At 43.2% G+C, this 14,193-nt stretch overlaps 1 protein-coding gene across 6 annotated transcripts in view; it reads right to left on the bottom strand.

The window, feature by feature from the left end:
- The window catches only part of raly (RALY heterogeneous nuclear ribonucleoprotein), an 89,879-nt gene extending 85,510 nt beyond the window's left edge, over positions 1 to 4,369 (bottom strand). The window contains exons 1-4 of one of the 6 annotated variants that reach the window (XM_020045139.3): positions 4,254 to 4,367; positions 2,528 to 2,760; positions 1,361 to 1,529; positions 1,202 to 1,285 (exon numbers count right to left, since the gene is read on the bottom strand). The gene's annotated coding sequence lies outside the window, so the exon portion shown is untranslated. Of the gene's footprint in view, positions 1 to 1,201; positions 1,286 to 1,360; positions 1,530 to 2,527; positions 2,761 to 3,555; positions 4,168 to 4,253 lie in introns of those variants that run through there. The other 5 variants (XM_029114260.2, XM_010905746.4, XM_010905749.3 and 2 more) reach the window with 5 other exon arrangements.
- Between the last annotated feature and the right edge of the window lie 9,824 nt (positions 4,370 to 14,193).

Below are 14,193 nucleotides of genomic sequence, written 5' to 3'. Positions count from 1 at the left end.
TTGTTTTTTAATTAGAAAACAAAGACATTTCTATGTGACCACAAACTTTTTTCATGGTTTTAGTAAGGCTAGGAAAGGGAGACAGAATGTGTGAACCACAAAGTATTTTCCTTAAATATTTGAATATTTGACATATTTATTCTTCAGGTATTTTGTGCATTATTGCGCAGGAATGTGGGAAAACAAAGAGAACATCTTTGCTGAAAGAGCAGTGGGTGCGATCTGAACCCATGCTGCTGCAGTACATTTTTAATAGAGGCAGAAGCTCAGACCAATGGACCAACATAAGCCACAAGCATTTGAATGCATAACACTGATTTATGTATCCGATCAAGTTTAAACACTTTTTGGAAGCACTGTTGAGTGCTCAAAACCCAAGCAGTAACTAGCGGCTTTACAGAAGCTATACTGCAAGATAAGGTATGTGCCTGTTCCATTAACAGATGAACATTTTGGAAGATTGGTCTTCCCATCATTGACTGTTATGTCACCTGACAGGCCGGTTTCGATATATATTTAGATATATTATATTTTTTTAAATAAAATGTGACAAACCAGTGATTGTAATATAAAGTATACTAATAAATGGGTCTTTACATCCATAATTGTGTTGGATTTGAATGATTATGTAACGCGGATGTGGGGAAAGATAAAGGAAAGTTTGGCTGAAAGAGCAGTGGGACAGTTTTGAACCGATGCTGCAGCAGCATGTGTTAACCCCAGGCTGCTGCTTAGATCGCTGAACCACCCTAGGCCACAAATATATATTTCTAATAGTGAGGCTGGTAAGTTAAGTGCATGAAATTCCAGTGAGAAATATATCATCTTACAGACACAAAACTCTGAGGTTCAGTTCTAACTTCTGCCTGTCCAAACTTTACTCTTGTCTTGTCTTTACTCTCCTCCCATTACAAACATTTCTACAAATTCCCCCATAGGTCCTTCTAATTAATCAATAATTAATAAATAAACTATTTGCAATTCTTCACTATTTCATTATTTGAAACACACATTATGCATTTTCATGCACTGAAAGTCCAAAGTACTTCCATTTGTTTTTTAAAACAGTTACATTGGGTTTACATTTAATCCAAACAACAAATCTCAGGTTAGTGAACTAGCCTTCAATTTTTCTGTATCCAATCATGTTTTTTTTTGTCCATTTTCACAGTGCATCATTACTTTTGCCACTGGCACATACCTGTCTACTTGGACCAGGGACGAGAAGGTCTGATACTAGATGCCTGGCCCCAATGCTCTCAGCCCGGGACTGTACAATGGAACCCTGCAATTTTAAAAGAAGCATGATAACCACAATAATTTTACTACAGACATCTAATCTGTGGCAGCAGGAGCTCACCTGACTCCTTATCACAAAAACACCCCGTGGATTCAATTAGGGGTCCAAGATTACAGCTGCAGCATCCGGATAATAAAAGTATGCCCTCCACAGCATCACAGTGACACATGTTGAACAATCCAAGTCTACGTCTTCCAAGTTACAGAGGGTCTTCTGCATGTGCTCACAGCTATCAACAGGGAAAAAGTGGCAAAACCACAGTCCTCAAGACATGGCCGGAAAATAATGCATGCTCTCTTGAAGATGTTTCATCATGTGCTCATGAAAATGTCAGTATCTGATGGACATGGTATATAGGAAATGACATGATCTCTAACATTTGAATTCGAGTTTAATCTCAGTTAGCTGCTAGCAACACCTGGTAAGATCAAAGAATCAAACACCTGTCACCTTTCAGCACAGACGTGTCAGCCTGCTTCTGCCTAAGGCACTACACGAACGTTCCATTTAAAATCCCCTTACACTTCACACGTAAGTGCTACAGGTGCAAAAGTATTTGGACAGTAACATGTTTTGATCTGTACTTCTGTGGATTTAATATAAAACATGACCATGAGGTTAAAGGTAGACTCAGCAAAATGAGGTAAACACAGTGGGTACATTTTCACAACAGCTAGGAGTGCCTGTTCTGGTCTCATGGCTACCAATCTATGGCTGCATAAAACAAACCACAGATACTGTATGAATGTATCACTAAAATTTAGCATGTCACTATCACGTGTGCTGCTCGTGGTAATGACATTTTGCTGACTCTACTTTTAAAGTGCATAGCCAGTTTTAATGTGAGGGGATTTCCACACATATTTTGATTTGAAATGACATGATCCTTATTCCTTGATGACAAATCTTGATAACAAATTCTTTGAACAATTCGACAATTTTCATTCAATTAAACAATCCAATATTTTTTAGTTTTTTACCTAGGGTGCCAATAATACTGGAGGGCAATACCTGTATATACCTGTATAGACCTTCAGACCTGGGCATAAATATTATTGATGATTTATTCCATTGTGCAATTAAGTGTGGTCGAAGTTTTAAAAAACAAAACAAAAAACACATTTGGAAATTGGCAAAGATTGGAATGACTTGGTTATATCAGCATTGAGAACACAGAAAAGTGACAAATGTAGGGGTAGGTTAAATAATAATAAATGCAAAAATTACCCTATAAGGAGTTCCCAAATGGTGCAGTTCTAAAGCATTGTTGCACAGGGGGCAGCACACCCACAGTGCCGGGAACTGTAAAAAAGTGTCAAGCCAGCATGGACTGGCTTGGTGGGAGGGATGACGGCACAGGGTGGCCATGCCAAGGTGTGTTCTGGCAACAACTTGAGGGCGTTGCATGTCAATAGACAAAGAAGCAGTCTCCTCCAACCCTTTACTTTCCAGCATACGTCCTGGTTAAATATGCAGTGTGATATGAAGCAAAAAAACATGCAGGATTTATACTGGAGGACATACCGATTTGTCATCAACTATCCCTGATGCAACAAATTGGGGAAAAAAAATGGGGGAAATAAGTGTAAAATTAAATAAAAATAAAAAAACACCTTGATGGTTTGCCTGTTGAAGAAATATTAACCATAGCTAAACAGGATTGTGTATGCCCAATAGACTTTTACAAACTAAAACATGGTTAACACTATAGATGCATGTATGAGATACCACTAGAAAGGCAGTTTAGCACAACCAATGATTTGACAGCACCGCTTTTAACAAACAACAGTTGCGTTAGGGTGAGGCACTGAATAATGATGATGACAATTCTGCAAAGACTGTAGCTGTCTTTGGGTTAAACTATTTCACTCACTTTATTGTTAGTCTGATGAGTAGCCTATCTGGAGTGTTTGAACATTAGTATTGCATTGACTTGGACTATTTACACTGATAGAGAAATGTGTTTATAAGAGAAGGCCTACACTATGACTTCATGTTTTGAGAAACACATCTTTCTTCTTTATTTTGTTGTTCTGCTGTCAGGTAAAGCTCAACTAGAAATTCTATACATGCACATAAAACACACATTAAAAACAAGGCTGTTAATCCCAAAGTTCCTTGCACACAGTAGGCAATTGCCATATTAGGCCTGATAACTAAAAGCATGAATCTCAACAAACAGTAATGCAAATTGACAGTTAACAAAGTTCGGATTAAATTAGGAGACATTACATTCGATTATGCAAGTGCTTTACCTTAAGTTCTGTGTGTGCAAATAACCTGTAGTGTTTTGCAAATATCTGAAATAGCCTCCTTCACCTGTAGGCCAACATGTAGGCATTATAACAGTGACACAATGACTGCATGCCAAAGTTATTTTATAAGGAAAACGAATTCCATAAGTAATTTCTCAAAGAATGGTAGGGTTAGCCATATCATAAACGGTCACGAGGCTACAGTCTCGCACGCTGTCGACCAGGAAAAGGTAATCAACAACTCCATCTCAATACGAGCTGATTAAAAAATATTCCGATATGTAAATACATAACATTTTAAAATAAAAATTTCAAACAAAACAACATTGCTTAATAACCTCAAAGAAAGATACGGAAGAAGAATAATGGTGTGTGCAACTGGGTTACTTTTCAGATGTGAAGAAAACCCTGCACACGAAAATTAATTGACAGTCATTCGGGAGTAAGATGCACAAGAACATGAAAACAAATAGCTTATCATTGGAAATATAAATTATTCCAACACGTCTTATTCGTTATACATGTTGTCGTAAGAGAGTGTCTTCTCAGACACTGTATTCAAGTCAACAGCTATCCAAAAGTCGGAAAAAAATGAGAGGATTGAGGCACTGAAATGCAAAAAATATAACAAAATATAGAAACAAAAATTTGAAGAAAAAAATAAAGAAGAAAAGGTAAGAGGGGAAGAAATTACTCACCAAGGAAAATGTCAGAGAGTAAAAATTTTCAAAGAGCAATAAGAGATCGACAGACGCTGAAGAAGGTATAGACTAGTGTCACCGCAGCGAAGCAAGCACTGACTCTGTGGAGATTCAGCAAGCGTAGCACCACTATCCGTATGGAGCAAACCACTTCTGGAACAAACGGGTGGAATCAAGGGAGCTATTTGTGCATAGCGCTAGAAGTTCTGTTGCGCCGCAAGATTAGACAATCATTCATTTTCATGGAAATATGAAATAAACGTTTATATGACATGCTATTTATTTATTTACAGCCATTTCAAAATGCGTGGAAAAGTCACAATTCGTATAAATATAGCTAATGACAGCCAAACAATAATGGCAGGTGCAATGACCAGTCACAACACATTTTTGTTTTGCTTAGATCATTTTTACTTTTTAACGTACAAACGCATAAGCCATGTAATATATGACACCACGTACACAAAAATTAAGATGAATACATAGCTGTTCTTTATACTGCTATAAAGACTGTTATATACTCAATATTTAATATACAATAGATATTTTAAGTCATTTAACATTTATTTATAGAGACAGTGGAAAATATATATGAGATAATTGTTGATGAAAGACCAGGGGGTTGGATTCCAACCCAATGCTCCAGCAGTGCGTTAGCAACAGAGGCATCAGGTTAGACTGCTGGACCAACTTAGGCTTTGCTAATATGCATTTTGTATTAGAATAACATACTATTGGCATTTTCTGGGGATGTGAACCAACTCCAGAGCCTATTTTGTGGACTGTAACTGATTGATGTATTTTTACTTTGTATTCAGCCTGCTTGGAAATCACCACACAGGCCAGATACAAAGTGGATTTAGGGATTGAAAGGAAAATATCTGTTTGTGTCAGGATTGTAACCAGTCCACTATGGCCCTAGACAGACAATAACTTAAAATGAATACATTTTGATAAAAATACATCGGCCTGTGTCTCTTTGCAGTTAAGGCTATATGCAGCAGTGGCATCGTTAGCCCCAGGGGTCCAGGGCTATAGCCCCGGATCTTTTATGAATAGCTCCAGATCTCAAATGGAACAAAAATAATAATAATAAAACATAGACCCTGATCTACCCCTCCAAGAACTGCCACCTTAACGTGGTGGAGGGGTTTGAGTACCCGAGTGACCCTAGGAGTTATGTTGTCTGGGGCTATATGCCCCTGGTAGGGTCTCCCAAGGCAAACAGGTCTTAGGCGACGGGTCAGACTAAGAGCGGTTCAAAACCCCCTTAATGAAGAATAACATTTTGAGTACCGTGACGTCGCCCGGTATGGCGCAGCCGGGGCCCCACCCTGGAGCCAGGCCCGGGGTTGGGGCTCGTATGCGAGCGCCTGGTGGCCGGGCCTTCCCCCATGGGGCCCGGCCGGGCTCAGCCCGAACGGGCGACGTGGGGCCGCCCTCCTGTGGGCTCACCACCCACAGGAGGGACCATAAGGGGCCGGTGCGAAGAGGATCGGGCGGCAGTCGAAGGCAGGGGCCTAGACAACCCGATCTCTGGACACGGAAACTGGCTCTAGGGACGTGGAATGTCACCTCGCTGGTGGGGAAGGAGCCTGAGTTAGTGCGTGAGGTTGAGAGGTTCCGATTAGAGGTAGTCGGGATCACCTCTACGCACGGCTTGGGCTCTGGAACCACACTCCTTGAGAGAGGATGGACTCTTCAACACTCTGGAGTTGCCCATGGTGAGAGGCGGCGGGCTGGTGTGGGTTTGCTTATAGCTCCCCAGCTCTGCCGCCATGTGTTGGAGTTTACCCCGGGGAACGAGAGGGTCGTTTCCCTGCGCCTACGGGTCGGGGATAGGTCTCTCACTGTTGTTTGTGCCTACGGGCTGAACGGCAGTGCAGAGTACCCGACCTTCTTGGAGTCTCTGGGAGGGGTGCTGGAAAGTGCTCCGACTGGGGACTCTATTGTTCTACTGGGGGACTTTAACGCCCACGTGGGCAACGACAGTGACACCTGGAGGGGCTTGATTGGGAGGAACGGCCCCCCTGATCTGAACCCGAGTGGTGTTCAGTTATTGGACTTCTGTGCTAGTCACGGTTTGTCCATAACAAACACCATGTTCAAGCATAAGGGTGTCCATCAGTGCACGTGGCACCAGGACACCCTAGGCCGCAGGTCGATGATCGACTTTGTTGTCGTCTCATCTGACCTGCGGCCGTATGTCTTGGACACTCGGGTGAAGAGAGGGGCGGAGCTGTCAACTGATCACCACCTGGTGGTGAGTTGGATCCGATGGCGGGGGAGGAAGCTGGACAGACTCGGCAGGCCCAAGCGTACTGTAAGGGTCTGCTGGGAAAGTCTGGCCGAGTCTCCTGTCAGAGAGATCTTTAACTCCCACCTCCGGCAGAGCTTCGACTGGATCCCGAGGGAGGTTGGAGATATTGAGTCCGAGTGGACCATGTTCTCCACTGCCATTGTCGAAGCGGCTGCTCGGAGCTGTGGCCTTAAGGTCTCCGGTACCTGTCGAGGCGGCAATCCCCGAACCCGGTGGTGGACACCGGAAGTAAGGGATGCCGTCAAGCTGAAGAAGGAGTCCTATCAGGCCTGGTTGGCTTGTGGGACTCCTGACGCAGCTGACGGGTACCGACAGGCCAAGCGGGCTGCAGCCCGGGTGGTTGTGGAGGCAAAAACTCGGGCCTGGGAGGAGTTCGGTGAGGCCATGGAGAAGGACTATCGGCTGGCCTCGAAGAGATTCTGGCAAACCATCCGGCGCCTCAGGAGAGGGAAACAGTGCACTACCAACGCTGTTTACAGTAGAGTTGGGCAGCTGTTGACCTCAACTGAGGATGTCGTCGGGCGGTGGAAGGAGTACTTCGAGGATCTCCTCAATCCCGCTGACACGTCTTCCATTGAGGAAGCAGAGGATGAGGGCTCAGAGGTGGACTCGTCCATCACCCGGGCTGAAGTCACAGAGGTGGTCAAGAAACTCCTCGGTGGCAAGGCACCGGGGGTGGATGAGATCCGCCCTGAGTACCTCAAGTCTCTGGATGTTGTGGGGCTGTCTTGGTTGACACGCCTGTGCAACATCGCGTGGCGGTCGGGGACAGTGCCTCTGGGATGGCAGACCGGGGTGGTGGTCCCTCTTTTTAAGAAGGGGGACCGGAGGGTGTGTTCCAACTATAGGGGGATCACACTTCTCAGCCTCCCTGGGAAAGTCTATGCCAGGGTTCTGGAGAGGAGAATACGGCCGATAGTAGAACCTCGGATTCAGGAGGAACAGTGTGGTTTTTGTCCGGGCCGTGGAACACTGGACCAGCTCTATACCCTCTACGGGGTGTTGGAGGGTTCATGGGAGTTTGCCCAACCAATCCACATGTGTTTTGTGGATTTGGAGAAGGCATTCGACTGTGTCCCTCGCGGCATCTTGTGGAGGGTGCTTGGGGAATATGGGGTCCTGGGTCCTTTGCTAAGGGCTGTCAGGTCCCTGTACAACCGAAGCAGGAGCTTGGTCCGCATTGCCGGCAGTAAGTCAGACTTGTTCCCAGTGCATGTTGGACTCCGGCAGGGCTGCCCTTTGTCACCGGTTCTGTTCGTAATTTTTATGGACAGAATTTCTAGGCGCAGCCAGGGGCCGGAGGGTGTCAGGTTTGGGGACCACAGGATTTCGTCTCTGCTCTTTACAGATGATGTTGTCGTGTTGGCCCCTTCTAACCAGGACCTTCAGCATGCACTGGGACGGTTTGCAGCCGAGTGTGAAGCGGTGGGGATGAAAATCAGTACTTCCAAATCCGAGGCCATGGTCCTCAGTCGGAAAAGGGTGGCTTGCCCACTTCAGGTTGGTGGAGAGTGCCTGCCTCAAGTGGAGGAGTTTAAGTATCTAGGGGTCTTGTTCACGAGTGAGGGAAGGATGGAACGGGAGATTGACAGACGGATTGGTGCAGCTTCTGCAGTAATACAGTCGATGTATCGGTCTGTCGTGGTGAAGAAAGAGCTGAGCCGCAAGGTGAAGCTCTCAATTTACCAGTCAATCTACGTTCCTACTCTCACCTATGGTCATGAGCTTTGGGTCATGACCAAAAGGACAAGATCCCGGATACAGGCGGCCGAAATTAGCTTTCTCCGCAGGGTGGCTGGGCGATCCCTTAGAGATAGGGTGAGAAGCTCGGTCACCCGGTAGGAGCTCAGAGTAGAGCCGCTGCTCCTCCACATCGAGAGGGGTCAGCTGAGGTGGCTTGGGCATCTTTTTCGGATGCCTCCGGAACGCCTTCCTGGGAAGGTGTTCCGGTCCCGTCCCACCGGGAGGAGACCCCGGGGAAGACCTAGGACACGCTGGAGGGACTATGTCTCCCGGCTGGCCTGGGAACGCCTCGGTGTCCCCCCGGAAGAGCTAGAGGAAGTGTCTGGGGAGAGGGAAGTCTGGGCATCCCTGCTTAGACTGCTGCCCCCGCGACCCGGCCCCGGATAAGCGGAAGAAGCTGGAGACCCTGATCTATTCATCTATAATTCCGATGGCGCATTATGACAATGTAGACGTGTAGGCCACTAGCATGTACATCGAAATTTTCCACGTGTAGATTCAAATCCCTGTACTTTCTGTCCTGGGCGGGGCGGGTGGGTGGGCAAAGCCCCAAATGTATTGTGATCCTAGCGACGCGTCTGATATGCAGATTGAACTGAGGGCCAGTGCTCCCTGGCTTTGAAGTGAACTGCTGATAGAATGTCTCAAGCCACTGAAGGTCCTGTCTCTGGCCTTGACTCTAGACCGCATCACTCCCAGCCAAAAACAGCTGTGTTAGCAGTCTCCCTGCACAGGGTTCACTTTTTCTAATTGTTTCACACAGTCAGATATGCTTTTCTTTTACAGCAGTCTCCTGCTCTTCACAATGCTTACCTTGCCTCTTGAATTGAAACATACACATCCATACATATACTCACATGTATACACACACACGTGTGTGCAAGGGCACACATTGCACATAAGCAAAAATGCACACACACACAGACAGTATTTGGTTGAAAGGATTCCACCAAGCAGTGAGCCTATCAAACAAGCAATGTCCAATGACATATTTTAGTGTTACTATTGGAATGGACGTTAGATACAGGGCTTTTTGCTGATTGGCTGTATAGGGATTACCAGTTCTCTTAAATGTACTATAGCTACTGACTGACTCAAGACAAGTCATGCTTTCCGCTGTCAACAGATTCTTAGCTTTACACCTCCCAATGGTCCACTGATTCATTGAATCCTGTTAGCTTCAGAGTACCCTTGCTAAGTAGATCCTATTAAAAATGCAAAAAAGAGGGAAAAGAAGGATTACGTTTGAGAAAATGTCATGCAGTGAACAACTACGGTAAATTAAATTAAGGGACCAGGATTATTGTACCTTACTGTGGAGAGCTCAGTGCTACAACAAGTTCAAAAGTCAATTACAATCGATAACAGCTCAGCAATCAAGCTTTTGCCCTTTTAAGGGCATGAATTGTATTATTTTCAAAGACAGCTATTGTAAGTGGGGACAATCATTGGTTTTCTTCAGGAAGTCCCAAAGCAATTCCTTATTGTATAACACAATTACATAAGGTGTTAGTATAGAAAGGTGGTTACAATGCAGGCATGTAATGTAGGGGAAACTAAACCTTACATAATTATTTCCATCAAGGTTTTTACAAATCATTGGTTGGATCCCCTTTAGCTTTAACCTCCTTACCCATTCCATCATTGTAATTTGGCCTGTATGAAACACAAAGTCATAATTCATCATCAGAGTTTCTATAGATACACAAGGACCCAACCATTTGTGTGATATCCTCTTGAAGGCCACCATCATAAATACTGTTTCGCTTAAAAGCTTTTTTTTGTTGTTGAATGTTATGAATTATTAAACATGGAAGTGTTAGTCACCTGTCTGTCATAGACAATCCCACTGTGCATTCTAAAAGCTGGCGGGATACTGCCTCTTCTTTTTAGGGCACTGAATATACAGTATCAGGCCTACCTATTTTACATAATTAATACAGCAGCTTAAAACAACATTGCAGCTACTGTATTAGAGCTCTAAAATATCAGGGATGTGGGCTTTCTATTTCATGCCGAATCATAAAGTAGCTTCTCTGTTTTCAACTAACCTACAGCTTTCTCCCCTCCCACAGTACAACCCATATTGTTGAATATTATAGGGTTATATTAGCCCTCCAGTGGAAAGACCTCAACCAAGTTCCCCTCCAATAGGATGAAGCAGCTCCGTTGCTCTGACTTCTCCAATGACGCTCCAAATGTAACATTGTTCCCTATGTAGTGTGCTAGTTTTGACTAAGGACCCAGGTCAACATTATGGGCTTGGATACTACACTACACATGGAAATGGGTGCCATTTGGGACACATTTTGTCTCCTCAATAGTTAATAAATAATGATGTCATGTTATTGCACACTATTTTATTAATGAGCCAACTCAACGACTATTAGCATTGTAATGATTCAGTTGTTGAAAAGCCTGCCCATCAGTCTCTCTAAGAGAAGGGAGTGATCAATAGTGTCAAAAGCAGCACTAAGATCAAGAAGCAACAGGACGGATGCGGAACCTTTGTCGGAGGCCATTAGAAGGTGATTTGTTACCTTCACGAGTGTAGTCTCAGTACTATGATGGGATCTGAAACCGGACTGGAGTATTTCATAAATGTTATTTGTCTTTAGGAAGGCATTCAGTTGTTGGGAAACACATTTTTCAAAGATTTTTGAGAGGAATGGGAGGTTCGATGTTGGCCTATAATTGTTTAATATGTCGGGATCCAGATTCGATTTTTTTAGATGAGGCTTAATTTCCGCTATTTTTTGTGAGTTTGGTACACATCCGGAGGAAAGGGAGCAATTTATTATGTTCAGCATTGGCTGACCTAGCACAGGAAATAGCTCCTTAAGTAATTTTGTTGGAATCGGGTTTAGCTGAGAGTTTGTGGGTTTAGAACTCATTACAAATTTAGTAAATGTGTCGAGCGATACGGTAGGAGAATGACACTGACATTCACACATATTTGTTCTTGAACTTAATATATTTTTGCCTTTCATCTAAACACATTCCCTCCCTAAAAGAATGTTGGTTTTAGACATAATGTTTTAGTTCCCTTACGTCAGTCTATCTGTATGACACATTGGTGTTATCACATTATTCCAAAGCCTGCCCAGAGTACACTAGATCAAGTAGCCTATGTTAGGTGACCCATGCCGCAATGCCAAACCTGGGCATCGCTGCTTCATCCCTTTCCAAACGATAGCACGCTATTTGTAATGCCAGTGTGTTATGACATTCTGACACTAAACTCCTCACAAAGGTAGGAGGTGATGCCCAGTTTGAGACAAATCACTGTTGAAGTCAATCCCTTGAACAATACATTTTTGCTGGGGCCCTTGGTTTGAAATATAAATTTTTCAACCATCCTAGCAGAGAGACAGGAAAACAGGACACAGCCACCTGGACGCCTCTTTTGGTACCTGCAATCCTGGTCACATAGATGATAGGTGGCACTACCATCCCAACAGCTTAGTACTAGGTGATTTAGCCACTGGCGCTAGTCTAGTAAGATCTGGCACAGCTTCAAGGGTAGAGCATAATTCCAACTTTGCAGAGTGAAACTGAGGCAGCCCATGTTGCCTCGAGCTCATCGAAAATATGGGAAACAGAGGCAGACTGAAATTTGACACCAATTGGTTGGCGGGAAGTAAACTGACACTGAACATTAAAATCATTCAAATAAGCATCTGAAACTAGATCCCGAATTACTGGCTTTGATTTGAAGACAACTTTCGGTGAGAGATTCTCTTCTGCACTGTTCAACAATTCAGGTAATTGTGAAGGAGTTAACATATTGTTGCCTTATCAATGTCTAAAGACGTTGTGTCACAGGTTCAATTTCCCATGATAAAAGGGGGAAAATGGCTTAATGTCTAACCTATGAAGGGTGCTTGACATCCCCAGGTTGGAAGCTGGGTTGTTGTTTCTTTTGGCCTCTGTACTTGTATGAACTAAATAATGGTCTTCCTGTCAACACTATCTGTGACAGCTCCCAAATATCTGGCTGTACTGTACATGAACACTCTGACTATAGCTCCACACTCTCTCGCATTATCCTACTCGGACTCTGCTGACATAGATAGCACCAAACAGGCATTATTTGTCAGCATTCAGCCTTTCCAGAAATGTGATGTGCTTTACCCATGTCACTATGAGCTAAGATGGACAAGAGCAAAACAAACGGAAACAAGGTCTCTAAAAGAGTAAATCTGATCACTTAAATTATGATCCCATCTTTGTGGCAGCTTTCGCCACCTTTTTTCTGCACAAGACACCAGTTAGCCAGACTAAACAAATGAATAGTCAGTTAGCAAGGAAATAAGGCACTGAAAAAACCTTACCACAAATCTCCTTACATGGACAGGTAAGTCACAGCAATTTTGCCAATATATAAAAAATGTTGTGGTTGTATGTAGAAAGGCACAAGTTGTTCTGCTCAATTCAGTGAAGAGCAAAGAATCAGAGTGAAGGTCAGAAAACAATGTATTGCACTTGGAAGACTATTGTGGTTGGATGTACATTTCACTGGCCTTATCAAGGCATGATTGTATACACTGTTCAGTAAAATAAGGTGTGAGGGCAAATCCATACTTTCATCCCGAGTGTCAGACCGAAAGGTCACCCAGTTGTCATGATGTACTGGAATGAACTAGAAATGCAAACTGTTTAAAGAATTATGAAGGCTGTAAAGCAATCTTAACACACATCACAACTCTGGTCCCAAGTTGCAAAGATGAAATGCCTTCTAGAACATTTTGGCACACAACAAAAAGTTATGGATATATATCAACCCGACATTCAGTACCAACCAGAAACAACTTCTGTTTGGGACACATTATATTTTCTTAATCTTAGTTATGTATCCTAATAAGAATTTTCTTTTTTTTAATTTGACATTGTCAATGGAAAATCATGTATGCCTTTTTGGTGATTGGAATAGCAAGGAAAATATTGTATATAGGTTCACACAATTACATAGTAATGCAGTACGTTGTAGAAGTATGATCTAGCCCTGCTTCCATAAGTTGTGTTACATAAAAACACTTTGTATCCACTGCCCTATTCAATCAACTCAAGAGGAACTGAGTATTCAGAACGGCACAGTCAAGTGGAATCTTGGGTTTATCAACTCTCAAAATCAGCTATAGACACCACCTCCATGTCAACAAGCTCTTTGGGAGGAGTTGCACAAAAGATGTCCTTACTTACCCCAACCCACAAATTGCAGTACCTGATATTTGCCAAGTGTTATTGGAACTACAACTAAAATTGTGTCTTGTGGTCAGATTAGACAAAACTGGTTTTGGTCATGCACATCATTGGCATGTTTCTAAATAAAAGAGAACTGCATAAAAGGAACAGCACCTGATACCCACATTAAAATATAGAGATGGATCATTGATGCTTTGGGGATGTTTTGCTACCAGAGGTTAAACAACACCTATTTCCTGATCAATCAACTTATTTACAACTTCATTTACATACCTGGGCATACAGTATAGCCTATATGAAGTTTTCCTTTTATCTTATTGGTTATGCACTGTGTTTGTGAAAAGCTTTCAAACCTCTTGACTTTCCCCCCATTTGTTGTATTATGGACTTGGATAAAATTAAATAGAAATACATAAAAAATATTTCTTCTATCAATGCACAATACCCCAAAATGAGAAGACATTTGTGCCAATTTATATGAAAATTAACCAAAAGAGGAACCAGGCAAGCCTAGTTCAGCCAGCCCGCAATTAATAGGGATACATTTCATACCCTCACTGGATTAAAACCTGGATCTCCCATGTGAGAGGCGATTTCTTTAACCACTGCACCACACAAAACTATATGTTTACAGTGTCAGTATAGTATCTCGACCTTAGATCATTTTGT

Source organism: Esox lucius, chromosome 17 (assembly GCF_011004845.1).
Source record: "Esox lucius isolate fEsoLuc1 chromosome 17, fEsoLuc1.pri, whole genome shotgun sequence".
In the NCBI taxonomy this organism is placed as follows: domain Eukaryota; kingdom Metazoa; phylum Chordata; class Actinopteri; order Esociformes; family Esocidae; genus Esox; species Esox lucius.
This window is presented reverse-complemented; position numbering and strand designations above follow the sequence as displayed.